Source organism: Marmota flaviventris, unplaced genomic scaffold, assembly GCF_047511675.1.
Source record: "Marmota flaviventris isolate mMarFla1 unplaced genomic scaffold, mMarFla1.hap1 Scaffold_132, whole genome shotgun sequence".
Taxonomy (NCBI): domain Eukaryota; kingdom Metazoa; phylum Chordata; class Mammalia; order Rodentia; family Sciuridae; genus Marmota; species Marmota flaviventris.
Window position 1 is genome coordinate 243,914 of NW_027287911.1, and position 17,387 is coordinate 261,300.

The 17,387-nt window shown below is 66.4% G+C and overlaps 7 non-coding genes across 7 annotated transcripts; all 7 read right to left on the reverse strand.

The window, feature by feature from the left end:
• Positions 1-169: 169 nt before the first annotated feature.
• On the reverse strand, positions 170-288 carry LOC139703861 (5S ribosomal RNA). The gene has a single exon (XR_011705940.1). It is a non-coding gene; the product is annotated as a 5S ribosomal RNA (ribosomal RNA).
• Positions 289-2,673: 2,385 nt separating this feature from the next.
• LOC139703856 (5S ribosomal RNA) lies at positions 2,674-2,792 on the reverse strand. The gene has a single exon (XR_011705935.1). It is a non-coding gene; the product is annotated as a 5S ribosomal RNA (ribosomal RNA).
• A 2,386-nt stretch (positions 2,793-5,178) lies between these two features.
• LOC139703857 (5S ribosomal RNA) lies at positions 5,179-5,297 on the reverse strand. The gene has a single exon (XR_011705936.1). It is a non-coding gene; the product is annotated as a 5S ribosomal RNA (ribosomal RNA).
• Positions 5,298-7,687: 2,390 nt separating this feature from the next.
• On the reverse strand, positions 7,688-7,806 carry LOC139703837 (5S ribosomal RNA). Its single transcript, XR_011705916.1, has one exon. It is a non-coding gene; the product is annotated as a 5S ribosomal RNA (ribosomal RNA).
• Positions 7,807-10,194: 2,388 nt separating this feature from the next.
• Positions 10,195-10,313, reverse strand: LOC139703838 (5S ribosomal RNA). The gene has a single exon (XR_011705917.1). It is a non-coding gene; the product is annotated as a 5S ribosomal RNA (ribosomal RNA).
• Positions 10,314-12,695: 2,382 nt separating this feature from the next.
• On the reverse strand, positions 12,696-12,814 carry LOC139703862 (5S ribosomal RNA). The gene has a single exon (XR_011705941.1). It is a non-coding gene; the product is annotated as a 5S ribosomal RNA (ribosomal RNA).
• Positions 12,815-15,204: 2,390 nt separating this feature from the next.
• Positions 15,205-15,323, reverse strand: LOC139703865 (5S ribosomal RNA). The gene has a single exon (XR_011705944.1). It is a non-coding gene; the product is annotated as a 5S ribosomal RNA (ribosomal RNA).
• Between the last annotated feature and the right edge of the window lie 2,064 nt (positions 15,324-17,387).

The following is a 17,387-nucleotide window of genomic DNA, read 5'->3' on the forward strand; positions in this document are numbered from 1 at the left end:
CCTTGTTGCAGGCGCTGGGCGCTGGTCGTCGGGAGGCCAGCCGCAGGCCTGAAGGGACAGCGACCGGCAGCCCAGGGCTGCGCCTGCGCCCTGGCCCGAGGGCCCGGGGGTCACGGCCTGTCTCTCGGGGCCACGCAAGTTAAAAGTGTGTGTGGGAAGGGGGCGCAAAAGCCTACAGCACCCGGTATTCCCAGGCGGTCTCCCATCCAAGTACTAACCAGGCCCGACCCTGCTTAGCTTCCGAGATCAGACGAGATCGGGCGCGTTCAGGGTGGTATGGCAGTAGACGGGGAGGGCCGCCCGGGGGCGCCTCAAGAGCCTGCTCCGGGTTCCACCCTTCAGTCCAGGGGACGGGAGGGGGGTGGAGGGGGGAAATCGGAGGGGGTGGTCGCAGGGGGCCTCCCTCGCCCGCCCCACAACAGCGCAGCCCAGCCCAACTCAACTCAAGGCTGGGGGCTCTCACGCTCCGCTCCGACCTGACTCCACCGGGCAGCGGCCCAGGGGTCCTGGGAGACTGGGACTGGCTGAGTCCCGCCTCCAACACCGCCCCTCTCCACCTGGCTCCACCTACCGCGAGCCCCACCAAGCGCCCGCAGGGATCGCACCGCCCCGCCCCGGCCTGGCGTGGCCTGGCGTGGCCTGGCCTCCTCCGCCGCTCCTCGCCAAGGCCCAGGCCTCCCGCGACCCCAACCCCCCCACGGACCCCCGGCCCCCCACCGCCACGCCCACCCCGCCTTTCGCCAGGCGGAGAAGCCCAGAAGCCCTGGCCATTTCAGTGTCCCGCGCGCGCGAACCTAGCCTAGCCTAGCCCGGAGCCCAGAGAGCCAGGGGCGGAGAGGCAGGCGGGCACCCCCCTCGGACACCCCAGGGACCCTGACAGAGGCCCTGCGCCCCAGGCGGAAATGCAGTCCGACTGGGCAATGGCCAGCCGCCGGCCACACACGTCCCCTGAGCGTGCCTGGCGAGTGGAGCCACGCACAGGGAGGGCAGGAGGGAGGAACACACTCAGGGACTCAGGGAAAACCGGGCAGAGGGTGGCCGGGGGCAGCGGCCCGCTGGCTCCCAGTCAGTCAGTCGCCCGGCCAGGCTCAGAAGTGCGCCGCTGGGGTCGTGCCTCGCCCTGAGTTTCGGGCCCACTCTGCAAAGCCACCGCAGTCACCCCCTTCGGACCCAATGCCAAGGTCGGAGGGCTCTGCGCCTTGTTGGTACCAGTCAACGACCAGCACGTGCACAGCACCGCCCTGAGGAAGGGCATAGACCCCTCTGTCCAGTGTCCAGGAAAGGACCGCCTGTGGAAGAAGCACCCTGATTCAAACCCCTGTGGGAGCTTAGTCGGCGGCCTCACCAGACGGAAAGCCCCCTCCCCTGCAAGCATTGCAGGGGGGAGAGGGGGGAGGGAGGGGAGCGGTGGTTGCGTTGCGGGGACACGCGCCCACCGGGTCGTCAGGCCCTGCGTCTTGTCCTGTCCTCTGCAGGTGGACCGGTGACCGCGACCAAGGGGCCTCTGCTTCCCTGTCCCCACCGGCCAGGCTTCAACTCCTCTTGGCACCTGGTCCTCCATGGCAACCCCCTGGCCCCGAACCGCTTGCCTGCTCTGAAGGCTGCTTCCTCCTCTTTCAGGAGCGCCTGCCCTCTTTTGCCATCTGCTCTCTTGCTTGGCTCTCAGCGCAGACTCCTAAGACCCTGTGGCCTCCTCGGCCCTCTCTCAGCCTCTGCTGAGCACACACCCTGAAGTCCTGCGCGCACTTCAAGGGTGATGTGTGAATCCACTCTTACATCCATGGGAAGTTAGATGGGAGATGAGAGAACCTGTGACTGCCCAGTCTCCAGGCTACCATGGACCTGGTGACTTGCAGCCCAGAGTGAGTTGGCTGGGGTTGGGTGGGGGGTAGAGGGGTGAGTGTGTGTCTCTCTGTGTGTGTGTGTGTGAGAGAGAGAGAGAGAGAGAGAGAGAGAGAGAGAGAGAGAGAGGAGAGTCAAGGCCAGAGAGGGATTGAGTGGGAGATGGAGACAGGGATGCCTCCTCACAGGCCAAGAGAGGCACAAGAGAGAAGGAGAGATGGATGAACAGGGACCCACAGAGACATCTGCTGCTCCGATGAGAGTGAAAGGGAGAGACAGGCAGAGAGAGAGATTGACTCAGGGGGACCCTCACGGAGGAAGGCGGTGGGGAAGGAGGTAGAGACACAGGAGGGACCTTGCGGAGGTGGTGCAAAGAGAGAAGGACCCAGGCAGAGACGCTCGATGGACTCTCCCACTCCCAGGATCTCGGTGTCAAGGTTCTGCTTGTGTGGCAGGAACGGGTGAGGGAGCGGGCCCCGCGGGTGGGCCCCGTGTTCTGGGGAAGGCGGGTGTCGCCCCCCCACACACCCCATCCTCCAGGCCGAGGGGTGGGGGGGTCGGTCTGGGTGCACATGGAGGGTCGTGGCCTGGACCTGGCTCGGCTCAGCGGGGTCTCATGGAGTGAGTGTCCTAGCGTCCCTGGGGAGAGCCAGGCCTGTGGGCCTTGTTGCAGGCGCTGGGCGCTGGTCGTCGGGAGGCCAGCCGCAGGCCTGAAGGGACAGCGACCGGCAGCCCAGGGCTGCGCCTGCGCCCTGGCCCGAGGGCCCGGGGGTCACGGCCTGTCTCTCGGGGCCACGCAAGTTAAAAGTGTGTGTGGGAAGGGGGCGCAAAAGCCTACAGCACCCGGTATTCCCAGGCGGTCTCCCATCCAAGTACTAACCAGGCCCGACCCTGCTTAGCTTCCGAGATCAGACGAGATCGGGCGCGTTCAGGGTGGTATGGCCATAGACAGAGAGGCCGCCCGGGGGCGCCTCAAGAGCCTGCTCCGGGTTCCAACCTTCAGTCCAGGGGACGGGAGGGGGGTGGAGGGGGGAAATCGGAGGGGGTGGTCGCAGGGGTCCTCCCTCGCCCGCCCCACAACAGCGCAGCCCAGCCCAACTCAACTCAAGGCTGGGGGCTCTCACGCTCCGCTCCGACCTGACTCCACCGGGCAGCGGCCCAGGGGTCCTGGGAGACTGGGACTGGCTGAGTCCCGCCTCCAACACCGCCCCTCTCCACCTGGCTCCACCTACCGCGAGCCCCACCAAGCGCCCGCAGGGATCGCACCGCCCCGCCCCGGCCTGGCGTGGCCTGGCGTGGCCTGGCCTCCTCCGCCGCTCCTCGCCAAGGCCCAGGCCTCCCGCGACCCCAACCCCCCCACGGACCCCCGGCCCCCCACCGCCACGCCCACCCCGCCTTTCGCCAGGCGGAGAAGCCCAGAAGCCCTGGCCGTTTCAGTGTCCCGCGCGCGCGAACCTAGCCTAGCCTAGCCCGGAGCCCAGAGAGCCAGGGGCGGAGAGGCAGGCGGGCACCCCCCTCGGACACCCCAGGGACCCTGACACAGGCCCTGCGCCCCAGGCGGAAATGCAGTCCGACTGGGCAATGGCCAGCCGCCGGCCACACACGTCCCCTGAGCGTGCCTGGCGAGTGGAGCCACGCACAGGGAGGGCAGGAGGGAGGAACACACTCAGGGACTCAGGGAAAACCGGGCAGAGGGTGGCCGGGGGCAGCGGCCCGCTGGCTCCCAGTCAGTCAGTCGCCCGGCCAGGCTCAGAAGTGCGCCGCTGGGGTCGTGCCTCGCCCTGAGTTTCGGGCCCACTCTGCAAAGCCACCGCAGTCACCCCCTTCGGACCCAATGCCAAGGTCGGAGGGCTCTGCGCCTTGTTGGTACCAGTCAACGACCAGCACGTGCACAGCACCGCCCTGAGGAAGGGCATAGACCCCTCTGTCCAGTGTCCAGGAAAGGACCGCCTGTGGAAGAAGCACCCTGATTCAAACCCCTGTGGGAGCTTAGTCGGCGGCCTCACCAGACGGAAAGCCCCCTCCCCTGCAAGCATTGCAGGGGGGAGAGGGGGGAGGGAGGGGAGCGGTGGTTGCGTTGCGGGGACACGCGCCCACCGGGTCGTCAGGCCCTGCGTCTTGTCCTGTCCTCTGCAGGTGGACCGGTGACCGCGACCAAGGGGCCTCTGCTTCCCTGTCCCCACCGGCCAGGCTTCAACTCCTCTTGGCACCTGGTCCTCCATGGCAACCCCCTGGCCCCGAACCGCTTGCCTGCTCTGAAGGCTGCTTCCTCCTCTTTCAGGAGCGCCTGCCCTCTTTTGCCATCTGCTCTCTTGCTTGGCTCTCAGCGCAGACTCCTAAGACCCTGTGGCCTCCTCGGCCCTCTCTCAGCCTCTGCTGAGCACACACCCTGAAGTCCTGCGCGCACTTCAAGGGTGATGTGTGAATCCACTCTTACATCCATGGGAAGTTAGATGGGAGATGAGAGAACCTGTGACTGCCCAGTCTCCAGGCTACCATGGACCTGGTGACTTGCAGCCCAGAGTGAGTTGGCTGGGGTTGGGTGGGGGGTAGAGGGGTGAGTGTGTGTCTCTGTGTGTGTGTGTGTGTGTGAGAGAGAGAGAGAGAGAGAGAGAGAGAGAGAGAGAGAGAGAGGAGAGTCAAGGCCAGAGAGGGATTGAGTGGGAGATGGAGACAGGGATGCCTCCTCACAGGCCAAGAGAGGCACAAGAGAGAAGGAGAGATGGATGAACAGGGACCCACAGAGACATCTGCTGCTCCGATGAGAGTGAAAGGGAGAGACAGGCAGAGAGAGAGATTGACTCAGGGGGACCCTCACGGAGGAAGGCGGTGGGGAAGGAGGTAGAGACACAGGAGGGACCTTGCGGAGGTGGTGCAAAGAGAGAAGGACCCAGGCAGAGACGCTCGATGGACTCTCCCACTCCCAGGATCTCGGTGTCAAGGTTCTGCTTGTGTGGCAGGAACGGGTGAGGGAGCGGGCCCCGCGGGTGGGCCCCGTGTTCTGGGGAAGGCGGGTGTCGCCCCCCCACACACCCCATCCTCCAGGCCGAGGGGTGGGGGGGTCGGTCTGGGTGCACATGGAGGGTCGTGGCCTGGACCTGGCTCGGCTCAGCGGGGTCTCATGGAGTGAGTGTCCTAGCGTCCCTGGGGAGAGCCAGGCCTGTGGGCCTTGTTGCAGGCGCTGGGCGCTGGTCGTCGGGAGGCCAGCCGCAGGCCTGAAGGGACAGCGACCGGCAGCCCAGGGCTGCGCCTGCGCCCTGGCCCGAGGGCCCGGGGGTCACGGCCTGTCTCTCGGGGCCACGCAAGTTAAAAGTGTGTGTGGGAAGGGGGCGCAAAAGCCTACAGCACCCGGTATTCCCAGGCGGTCTCCCATCCAAGTACTAACCAGGCCCGACCCTGCTTAGCTTCCGAGATCAGACGAGATCGGGCGCGTTCAGGGTGGTATGGCCATAGACGGGGAGGGCCGCCCGGGGGCGCCTCAAGAGCCTGCTCCGGGTTCCACCCTTCAGTCCAGGGGACGGGAGGGGGGTGGAGGGGGGAAATCGGAGGGGGTGGTCGCAGGGGGCCTCCCTCGCCCGCCCCACAACAGCGCAGCCCAGCCCAACTCAACTCAAGGCTGGGGGCTCTCACGCTCCGCTCCGACCTGACTCCACCGGGCAGTGGCCCAGGAGGCCTGGGAGACTGGGACTGGCTGAGTCCCGCCTCCAACACCGCCGCTCTCCACCTGGCTCCACCTACCGCGAGCCCCACCAAGCGCCCCCAGAGATCGCACCGCCCCGCCCCGCCCTGGCGTGGCCTGGCGTGGCCTGGCCTCCTCCGCCGCTCCTCGCCAAGGCCCAGGCCTCCCGCGACCCCAACCCCCCCACGGACCCCCGGCCCCCCACCGCCACGCCCACCCCGCCTTTCGCCAGGCGGAGAAGCCCAGAAGCCCTGGCCGTTTCAGTGTCCCGCGCGCGCGAACCTAGCCTAGCCTAGCCCGGAGCCCAGAGAGCCAGGGGCGGAGAGGCAGGCGGGCACCCCCCTCGGACACCCCAGGGACCCTGACACAGGCCCTGCGCCCCAGGCGGAAATGCAGTCCGACTGGGCAATGGCCAGCCGCCGGCCACACACGTCCCCTGAGCGTGCCTGGCGAGTGGAGCCACGCACAGGGAGGGCAGGAGGGAGGAACACACTCAGGGACTCAGGGAAAACCGGGCAGAGGGTGGCCGGGGGCAGCGGCCCGCTGGCTCCCAGTCAGTCAGTCGCCCGGCCAGGCTCAGAAGTGCGCCGCTGGGGTCGTGCCTCGCCCTGAGTTTCGGGCCCACTCTGCAAAGCCACCGCAGTCACCCCCTTCGGACCCAATGCCAAGGTCGGAGGGCTCTGCGCCTTGTTGGTACCAGTCAACGACCAGCACGTGCACAGCACCGCCCTGAGGAAGGGCATAGACCCCTCTGTCCAGTGTCCAGGAAAGGACCGCCTGTGGAAGAAGCACCCTGATTCAAACCCCTGTGGGAGCTTAGTCGGCGGCCTCACCAGACGGAAAGCCCCCTCCCCTGCAAGCATTGCAGGGGGGAGAGGGGGGAGGGAGGGGAGCGGTGGTTGCGTTGCGGGGACACGCGCCCACCGGGTCGTCAGGCCCTGCGTCTTGTCCTGTCCTCTGCAGGTGGACCGGTGACCGCGACCAAGGGGCCTCTGCTTCCCTGTCCCCACCGGCCGGGCTTCAACTCCTCTTGGCACCTGGTCCTCCATGGCAACCCCCTGGCCCCGAACCGCTTGCCTGCTCTGAAGGCTGCTTCCTCCTCTTTCAGGAGCGCCTGCCCTCTTTTGCCATCTGCTCTCTTGCTTGGCTCTCAGCGCAGACTCCTAAGACCCTGTGGCCTCCTCGGCCCTCTCTCAGCCTCTGCTGAGCACACACCCTGAAGTCCTGCGCGCACTTCAAGGGTGATGTGTGAATCCACTCTTACATCCATGGGAAGTTAGATGGGAGATGAGAGAACCTGTGACTGCCCAGTCTCCAGGCTACCATGGACCTGGTGACTTGCAGCCCAGAGTGAGTTGGCTGGGGTTGGGTGGGGGGTAGAGGGGTGAGTGTGTGTCTCTGTGTGTGTGTGTGTGTGTGTGTGTGAGAGAGAGAGAGAGAGAGAGAGAGAGAGAGAGAGAGAGAGGAGAGTCAAGGCCAGAGAGGGATTGAGTGGGAGATGGAGACAGGGATGCCTCCTCACAGGCCAAGAGAGGCACAAGAGAGAAGGAGAGATGGATGAACAGGGACCCACAGAGACATCTGCTGCTCCGATGAGAGTGAAAGGGAGAGACAGGCAGAGAGAGAGATTGACTCAGGGGGACCCTCACGGAGGAAGGCTGTGGGGAAGGAGGTAGAGACACAGGAGGGACCTTGCGGAGGTGGTGCAAAGAGAAAGGACCCAGGCAGAGACGCTCGATGGACTCTCCCACTCCCAGGATCTGGGTGTCAAGGTTCTGCTTGTGTGGCAGGAACGGGTGAGGGAGCGGGCCCCGCGGGTGGGCCCCGTGTTCTGGGGAAGGCGGGTGTCGCCCCCCCACACACCCCATCCTCCAGGCCGAGGGGTGGGGGGGTCGGTCTGGGTGCACATGGAGGGTCGTGGCCTGGACCTGGCTCGGCTCAGCGGGGTCTCATGGAGTGAGTGTCCTAGCGTCCCTGGGGAGAGCCAGGCCTGTGGGCCTTGTTGCAGGCGCTGGGCGCTGGTCGTCGGGAGGCCAGCCGCAGGCCTGAAGGGACAGCGACCGGCAGCCCAGGGCTGCGCCTGCGCCCTGGCCCGAGGGCCCGGGGGTCACGGCCTGTCTCTCGGGGCCACGCAAGTTAAAAGTGTGTGTGGGAAGGGGGCGCAAAAGCCTACAGCACCCGGTATTCCCAGGCGGTCTCCCATCCAAGTACTAACCAGGCCCGACCCTGCTTAGCTTCCGAGATCAGACGAGATCGGGCGCGTTCAGGGTGGTATGGCCGTAGACGGGGAGGGCCGCCCGGGGGCGCCTCAAGAGCCTGCTCCGGGTTCCACCCTTCAGTCCAGGGGACGGGAGGGGGGTGGAGGGGGGAAATCGGAGGGGGTGGTCGCAGGGGGCCTCCCTCGCCCGCCCCACAACAGCGCAGCCCAGCCCAACTCAACTCAAGGCTGGGGGCTCTCACGCTCTGCTCCGACCTGACTCCACCGGGCAGCGGCCCAGGGGTCCTGGGAGACTGGGACTGGCTGAGTCCCGCCTCCAACACCGCCGCTCTCCACCTGGCTCCACTTACCGCGAGCCCCACCAAGCGCCCGCAGGGATCGCACCGCCCCGCCCCGGCCTGGCGTGGCCTGGCGTGGCCTGGCCTCCTCCGCCGCTCCTCGCCAAGGCCCAGGCCTCCCGCGACCCCAACCCCCCCACGGACCCCCGGCCCCCCACCGCCACGCCCACCCCGCCTTTCGCCAGGCGGAGAAGCCCAGAAGCCCTGGCCGTTTCAGTGTCCCGCGCGCGCGAACCTAGCCTAGCCTAGCCCGGAGCCCAGAGAGCCAGGGGCGGAGAGGCAGGCGGGCACCCCCCTCGGACACCCCAGGGACCCTGACAGAGGCCCTGCGCCCCAGGCGGAAATGCAGTCCGACTGGGCAATGGCCAGCCGCCGGCCACACACGTCCCCTGAGCGTGCCTGGCGAGTGGAGCCACGCACAGGGAGGGCAGGAGGGAGGAACACACTCAGGGACTCAGGGAAAACCGGGCAGAGGGTGGCCGGGGGCAGCGGCCCGCTGGCTCCCAGTCAGTCAGTCGCCCGGCCAGGCTCAGAAGTGCGCCGCTGGGGTCGTGCCTCGCCCTGAGTTTCGGGCCCACTCTGCAAAGCCACCGCAGTCACCCCCTTCGGACCCAATGCCAAGGTCGGAGGGCTCTGCGCCTTGTTGGTACCAGTCAACGACCAGCACGTGCACAGCACCGCCCTGAGGAAGGGCATAGACCCCTCTGTCCAGTGTCCAGGAAAGGACCGCCTGTGGAAGAAGCACCCTGATTCAAACCCCTGTGGGAGCTTAGTCGGCGGCCTCACCAGACGGAAAGCCCCCTCCCCTGCAAGCATTGCAGGGGGGAGAGGGGGGAGGGAGGGGAGCGGTGGTTGCGTTGCGGGGACACGCGCCCACCGGGTCGTCAGGCCCTGCGTCTTGTCCTGTCCTCTGCAGGTGGACCGGTGACCTCGACCAAGGGGCCTCTGCTTCCCTGTCCCCACCGGCCAGGCTTCAACTCCTCTTGGCACCTGGTCCTCCATGGCAACCCCCTGGCCCCGAACCGCTTGCCTGCTCTGAAGGCTGCTTCCTCCTCTTTCAGGAGCGCCTGCCCTCTTTTGCCATCTGCTCTCTTGCTTGGCTCTCAGCGCAGACTCCTAAGACCCTGTGGCCTCCTCGGCCCTCTCTCAGCCTCTGCTGAGCACACACCCTGAAGTCCTGCGCGCACTTCAAGGGTGATGTGTGAATCCACTCTTACATCCATGGGAAGTTAGATGGGAGATGAGAGAACCTGTGACTGCCCAGTCTCCAGGCTACCATGGACCTGGTGACTTGCAGCCCAGAGTGAGTTGGCTGGGGTTGGGTGGGGGGTAGAGGGGTGAGTGTGTGTCTCTGTGTGTGTGTGTGTGTGTGAGAGAGAGAGAGAGAGAGAGAGAGAGAGAGAGAGAGAGAGAGAGGAGAGTCAAGGCCAGAGAGGGATTGAGTGGGAGATGGAGACAGGGATGCCTCCTCACAGGCCAAGAGAGGCACAAGAGAGAAGGAGAGATGGATGAACAGGGACCCACAGAGACATCTGCTGCTCCGATGAGAGTGAAAGGGAGAGACAGGCAGAGAGAGAGATTGACTCAGGGGGACCCTCACGGAGGAAGGCGGTGGGGAAGGAGGTAGAGACACAGGAGGGACCTTGCGGAGGTGGTGCAAAGAGAAAGGACCCAGGCAGAGACGCTCGATGGACTCTCCCACTCCCAGGATCTGGGTGTCAAGGTTCTGCTTGTGTGGCAGGAACGGGTGAGGGAGCGGGCCCCGCGGGTGGGCCCCGTGTTCTGGGGAAGGCGGGTGTCGCCCCCCCACACACCCCATCCTCCAGGCCGAGGGGTGGGGGGGTCGGTCTGGGTGCACATGGAGGGTCGTGGCCTGGACCTGGCTCGGCTCAGCGGGGTCTCATGGAGTGAGTGTCCTAGCGTCCCTGGGGAGAGCCAGGCCTGTGGGCCTTGTTGCAGGCGCTGGGCGCTGGTCGTCGGGAGGCCAGCCGCAGGCCTGAAGGGACAGCGACCGGCAGCCCAGGGCTGCGCCTGCGCCCTGGCCCGAGGGCCCGGGGGTCACGGCCTGTCTCTCGGGGCCACGCAAGTTAAAAGTGTGTGTGGGAAGGGGGCGCAAAAGCCTACAGCACCCGGTATTCCCAGGCGGTCTCCCATCCAAGTACTAACCAGGCCCGACCCTGCTTAGCTTCCGAGATCAGACGAGATCGGGCGCGTTCAGGGTGGTATGGCCGTAGACGGGGAGGGCCGCCCGGGGGCGCCTCAAGAGCCTGCTCCGGGTTCCACCCTTCAGTCCAGGGGACGGGAGGGGGGTGGAGGGGGGAAATCGGAGGGGGTGGTCGCAGGGGGCCTCCCTCGCCCGCCCCACAACAGCGCAGCCCAGCCCAACTCAACTCAAGGCTGGGGGCTCTCACGCTCTGCTCCGACCTGACTCCACCGGGCAGCGGCCCAGGGGTCCTGGGAGACTGGGACTGGCTGAGTCCCGCCTCCAACACCGCCGCTCTCCACCTGGCTCCACTTACCGCGAGCCCCACCAAGCGCCCGCAGGGATCGCACCGCCCCGCCCCGGCCTGGCGTGGCCTGGCGTGGCCTGGCCTCCTCCGCCGCTCCTCGCCAAGGCCCAGGCCTCCCGCGACCCCAACCCCCCCACGGACCCCCGGCCCCCCACCGCCACGCCCACCCCGCCTTTCGCCAGGCGGAGAAGCCCAGAAGCCCTGGCCGTTTCAGTGTCCCGCGCGCGCGAACCTAGCCTAGCCTAGCCCGGAGCCCAGAGAGCCAGGGGCGGAGAGGCAGGCGGGCACCCCCCTCGGACACCCCAGGGACCCTGACACAGGCCCTGCGCCCCAGGCGGAAATGCAGTCCGACTGGGCAATGGCCAGCCGCCGGCCACACACGTCCCCTGAGCGTGCCTGGCGAGTGGAGCCACGCACAGGGAGGGCAGGAGGGAGGAACACACTCAGGGACTCAGGGAAAACCGGGCAGAGGGTGGCCGGGGGCAGCGGCCCGCTGGCTCCCAGTCAGTCAGTCGCCCGGCCAGGCTCAGAAGTGCGCCGCTGGGGTCGTGCCTCGCCCTGAGTTTCGGGCCCACTCTGCAAAGCCACCGCAGTCACCCCCTTCGGACCCAATGCCAAGGTCGGAGGGCTCTGCGCCTTGTTGGTACCAGTCAACGACCAGCACGTGCACAGCACCGCCCTGAGGAAGGGCATAGACCCCTCTGTCCAGTGTCCAGGAAAGGACCGCCTGTGGAAGAAGCACCCTGATTCAAACCCCTGTGGGAGCTTAGTCGGCGGCCTCACCAGACGGAAAGCCCCCTCCCCTGCAAGCATTGCAGGGGGGAGAGGGGGGAGGGAGGGGAGCGGTGGTTGCGTTGCGGGGACACGCGCCCACCGGGTCGTCAGGCCCTGCGTCTTGTCCTGTCCTCTGCAGGTGGACCGGTGACCGCGACCAAGGGGCCTCTGCTTCCCTGTCCCCACCGGCCGGGCTTCAACTCCTCTTGGCACCTGGTCCTCCATGGCAACCCCCTGGCCCCGAACCGCTTGCCTGCTCTGAAGGCTGCTTCCTCCTCTTTCAGGAGCGCCTGCCCTCTTTTGCCATCTGCTCTCTTGCTTGGCTCTCAGCGCAGACTCCTAAGACCCTGTGGCCTCCTCGGCCCTCTCTCAGCCTCTGCTGAGCACACACCCTGAAGTCCTGCGCGCACTTCAAGGGTGATGTGTGAATCCACTCTTACATCCATGGGAAGTTAGATGGGAGATGAGAGAACCTGTGACTGCCCAGTCTCCAGGCTACCATGGACCTGGTGACTTGCAGCCCAGAGTGAGTTGGCTGGGGTTGGGTGGGGGGTAGAGGGGTGAGTGTGTGTCTCTCTCTCTGTGTGTGTGTGTGTGTGTGTGTGTGTGAGAGAGAGAGAGAGAGAGAGAGAGGAGAGTCAAGGCCAGAGAGGGATTGAGTGGGAGATGGAGACAGGGATGCCTCCTCACAGGCCAAGAGAGGCACAAGAGAGAAGGAGAGATGGATGAACAGGGACCCACAGAGACATCTGCTGCTCCGATGAGAGTGAAAGGGAGAGACAGGCAGAGAGAGAGATAGACTCAGGGGGACCCTCACGGAGGAAGGCGGTGGGGAAGGAGGTAGAGACACAGGAGGGACCTTGCGGAGGTGGTGCAAAGAGAAAGGACCCAGGCAGAGACGCTCGATGGACTCTCCCACTCCCAGGATCTGGGTGTCAAGGTTCTGCTTGTGTGGCAGGAACGGGTGAGGGAGCGGGCCCCGCGGGTGGGCCCCGTGTTCTGGGGAAGGCGGGTGTCGCCCCCCCACACACCCCATCCTCCAGGCCGAGGGGTGGGGGGGTCGGTCTGGGTGCACATGGAGGGTCGTGGCCTGGACCTGGCTCGGCTCAGCGGGGTCTCATGGAGTGAGTGTCCTAGCGTCCCTGGGGAGAGCCAGGCCTGTGGGCCTTGTTGCAGGCGCTGGGCGCTGGTCGTCGGGAGGCCAGCCGCAGGCCTGAAGGGACAGCGACCGGCAGCCCAGGGCTGCGCCTGCGCCCTGGCCCGAGGGCCCGGGGGTCACGGCCTGTCTCTCGGGGCCACGCAAGTTAAAAGTGTGTGTGGGAAGGGGGCGCAAAAGCCTACAGCACCCGGTATTCCCAGGCGGTCTCCCATCCAAGTACTAACCAGGCCCGACCCTGCTTAGCTTCCGAGATCAGACGAGATCGGGCGCGTTCAGGGTGGTATGGCAGTAGACGGGGAGGGCCGCCCGGGGGCGCCTCAAGAGCCTGCTCCGGGTTCCACCCTTCAGTCCAGGGGACGGGAGGGGGGTGGAGGGGGGAAATCGGAGGGGGTGGTCGCAGGGGGCCTCCCTCGCCCGCCCCACAACAGCGCAGCCCAGCCCAACTCAACTCAAGGCTGGGGGCTCTCACGCTCTGCTCCGACCTGACTCCACCGGGCAGCGGCCCAGGGGTCCTGGGAGACTGGGACTGGCTGAGTCCCGCCTCCAACACCGCCGCTCTCCACCTGGCTCCACTTACCGCGAGCCCCACCAAGCGCCCGCAGGGATCGCACCGCCCCGCCCCGGCCTGGCGTGGCCTGGCGTGGCCTGGCCTCCTCCGCCGCTCCTCGCCAAGGCCCAGGCCTCCCGCGACCCCAACCCCCCCACGGACCCCCGGCCCCCCACCGCCACGCCCACCCCGCCTTTCGCCAGGCGGAGAAGCCCAGAAGCCCTGGCCGTTTCAGTGTCCCGCGCGCGCGAACCTAGCCTAGCCTAGCCCGGAGCCCAGAGAGCCAGGGGCGGAGAGGCAGGCGGGCACCCCCCTCGGACACCCCAGGGACCCTGACACAGGCCCTGCGCCCCAGGCGGAAATGCAGTCCGACTGGGCAATGGCCAGCCGCCGGCCACACACGTCCCCTGAGCGTGCCTGGCGAGTGGAGCCACGCACAGGGAGGGCAGGAGGGAGGAACACACTCAGGGACTCAGGGAAAACCGGGCAGAGGGTGGCCGGGGGCAGCGGCCCGCTGGCTCCCAGTCAGTCAGTCGCCCGGCCAGGCTCAGAAGTGCGCCGCTGGGGTCGTGCCTCGCCCTGAGTTTCGGGCCCACTCTGCAAAGCCACCGCAGTCACCCCCTTCGGACCCAATGCCAAGGTCGGAGGGCTCTGCGCCTTGTTGGTACCAGTCAACGACCAGCACGTGCACAGCACCGCCCTGAGGAAGGGCATAGACCCCTCTGTCCAGTGTCCAGGAAAGGACCGCCTGTGGAAGAAGCACCCTGATTCAAACCCCTGTGGGAGCTTAGTCGGCGGCCTCACCAGACGGAAAGCCCCCTCCCCTGCAAGCATTGCAGGGGGGAGAGGGGGGAGGGAGGGGAGCGGTGGTTGCGTTGCGGGGACACGCGCCCACCGGGTCGTCAGGCCCTGCGTCTTGTCCTGTCCTCTGCAGGTGGACCGGTGACCGCGACCAAGGGGCCTCTGCTTCCCTGTCCCCACCGGCCAGGCTTCAACTCCTCTTGGCACCTGGTCCTCCATGGCAACCCCCTGGCCCCGAACCGCTTGCCTGCTCTGAAGGCTGCTTCCTCCTCTTTCAGGAGCGCCTGCCCTCTTTTGCCATCTGCTCTCTTGCTTGGCTCTCAGCGCAGACTCCTAAGACCCTGTGGCCTCCTCGGCCCTCTCTCAGCCTCTGCTGAGCACACACCCTGAAGTCCTGCGCGCACTTCAAGGGTGATGTGTGAATCCACTCTTACATCCATGGGAAGTTAGATGGGAGATGAGAGAACCTGTGACTGCCCAGTCTCCAGGCTACCATGGACCTGGTGACTTGCAGCCCAGAGTGAGTTGGCTGGGGTTGGGTGGGGGGTAGAGGGGTGAGTGTGTGTCTCTGTGTGTGTGTGTGTGTGTGTGTGAGAGAGAGAGAGAGAGAGAGAGAGAGAGAGAGAGAGAGAGAGGAGAGTCAAGGCCAGAGAGGGATTGAGTGGGAGATGGAGACAGGGATGCCTCCTCACAGGCCAAGAGAGGCACAAGAGAGAAGGAGAGATGGATGAACAGGGACCCACAGAGACATCTGCTGCTCCGATGAGAGTGAAAGGGAGAGACAGGCAGAGAGAGAGATTGACTCAGGGGGACCCTCACGGAGGAAGGCGGTGGGGAAGGAGGTAGAGACACAGGAGGGACCTTGCGGAGGTGGTGCAAAGAGAAAGGACCCAGGCAGAGACGCTCGATGGACTCTCCCACTCCCAGGATCTGGGTGTCAAGGTTCTGCTTGTGTGGCAGGAACGGGTGAGGGAGCGGGCCCCGCGGGTGGGCCCCGTGTTCTGGGGAAGGCGGGTGTCGCCCCCCCACACACCCCATCCTCCAGGCCGAGGGGTGGGGGGGTCGGTCTGGGTGCACATGGAGGGTCGTGGCCTGGACCTGGCTCGGCTCAGCGGGGTCTCATGGAGTGAGTGTCCTAGCGTCCCTGGGGAGAGCCAGGCCTGTGGGCCTTGTTGCAGGCGCTGGGCGCTGGTCGTCGGGAGGCCAGCCGCAGGCCTGAAGGGACAGCGACCGGCAGCCCAGGGCTGCGCCTGCGCCCTGGCCCGAGGGCCCGGGGGTCACGGCCTGTCTCTCGGGGCCACGCAAGTTAAAAGTGTGTGTGGGAAGGGGGCGCAAAAGCCTACAGCACCCGGTATTCCCAGGCGGTCTCCCATCCAAGTACTAACCAGGCCCGACCCTGCTTAGCTTCCGAGATCAGACAAGATCGGGCGCGTTCAGGGTGGTATGGCCGTAGACGGGGAGGGCCGCCCGGGGGCGCCTCAAGAGCCTGCTCCGGGTTCCACCCTTCAGTCCAGGGGACGGGAGGGGGATGGAGGGGGGAAATCGGAGGGGGTGGTCGCAGGGGGCCTCCCTCGCCAGCCCCACAACAGGGCAGCCCAGCCCAACTCAACTCAACACCCCAGGGACCCTGACAGAGGCCCTGCGCCCCAGGCGGAAATGCAGTCCGACTGGGCAATGGCCAGCCGCCGGCCACACACGTCCCCTGAGCGTGCCTGGCGAGTGGAGCCACGCACAGGGAGGGCAGGAGGGAGGAACACACTCAGGGACTCAGGGAAAACCGGGCAGAGGGTGGCCGGGGGCAGCGGCCCGCTGGCTCCCAGTCAGTCAGTCGCCCGGCCAGGCTCAGAAGTGCGCCGCTGGGGTCGTGCCTCGCCCTGAGTTTCGGGCCCACTCTGCAAAGCCACCGCAGTCACCCCCTTCGGACCCAATGCCAAGGTCGGAGGGCTCTGCGCCTTGTTGGTACCAGTCAACGACCAGCACGTGCACAGCACCGCCCTGAGGAAGGGCATAGACCCCTCTGTCCAGTGTCCAGGAAAGGACCGCCTGTGGAAGAAGCACCCTGATTCAAACCCCTGTGGGAGCTTAGTCGGCGGCCTCACCAGACGGAAAGCCCCCTCCCCTGCAAGCATTGCAGGGGGGAGAGGGGGGAGGGAGGGGAGCGGTGGTTGCGTTGCGGGGACACGCGCCCACCGGGTCGTCAGGCCCTGCGTCTTGTCCTGTCCTCTGCAGGTGGACCGGTGACCTCGACCAAGGGGCCTCTGCTTCCCTGTCCCCACCGGCCAGGCTTCAACTCCTCTTGGCACCTGGTCCTCCATGGCAACCCCCTGGCCCCGAACCGCTTGCCTGCTCTGAAGGCTGCTTCCTCCTCTTTCAGGAGCGCCTGCCCTCTTTTGCCATCTGCTCTCTTGCTTGGCTCTCAGCGCAGACTCCTAAGACCCTGTGGCCTCCTCGGCCCTCTCTCAGCCTCTGCTGAGCACACACCCTGAAGTCCTGCGCGCACTTCAAGGGTGATGTGTGAATCCACTCTTACATCCATGGGAAGTTAGATGGGAGATGAGAGAACCTGTGACTGCCCAGTCTCCAGGCTACCATGGACCTGGTGACTTGCAGCCCAGAGTGAGTTGGCTGGGGTTGGGTGGGGGGTAGAGGGGTGAGTGTGTGTCTCTGTGTGTGTGTGTGTGTGTGTGTGTGTGTGTGTGAGAGAGAGAGAGAGAGAGAGAGAGAGAGAGGAGAGTCAAGGCCAGAGAGGGATTGAGTGGGAGATGGAGACAGGGATGCCTCCTCACAGGCCAAGAGAGGCACAAGAGAGAAGGAGAGATGGATGAACAGGGACCCACAGAGACATCTGCTGCTCCGATGAGAGTGAAAGGGAGAGACAGGCAGAGAGAGAGATTGACTCAGGGGGACCCTCACGGAGGAAGGCGGTGGGGAAGGAGGTAGAGACACAGGAGGGACCTTGCGGAGGTGGTGCAAAGAGAAAGGACCCAGGCAGAGACGCTCGATGGACTCTCCCACTCCCAGGATCTGGGTGTCAAGGTTCTGCTTGTGTGGCAGGAACGGGTGAGGGAGCGGGCCCCGCGGGTGGGCCCCGTGTTCTGGGGAAGGCGGGTGTCGCCCCCCCACACACCCCATCCTCCAGGCCGAGGGGTGGGGGGGTCGGTCTGGGTGCACATGGAGGGTCGTGGCCTGGACCTGGCTCGGCTCAGCGGGGTCTCATGGAGTGAGTGTCCTAGCGTCCCTGGGGAGAGCCAGGCCTGTGGGCCTTGTTGCAGGCGCTGGGCGCTGGTCGTCGGGAGGCCAGCCGCAGGCCTGAAGGGACAGCGACCGGCAGCCCAGGGCTGCGCCTGCGCCCTGGCCCGAGGGCCCGGGGGTCACGGCCTGTCTCTCGGGGCCACGCAAGTTAAAAGTGTGTGTGGGAAGGGGGCGCAAAAGCCTACAGCACCCGGTATTCCCAGGCGGTCTCCCATCCAAGTACTAACCAGGCCCGACCCTGCTTAGCTTCCGAGATCAGACGAGATC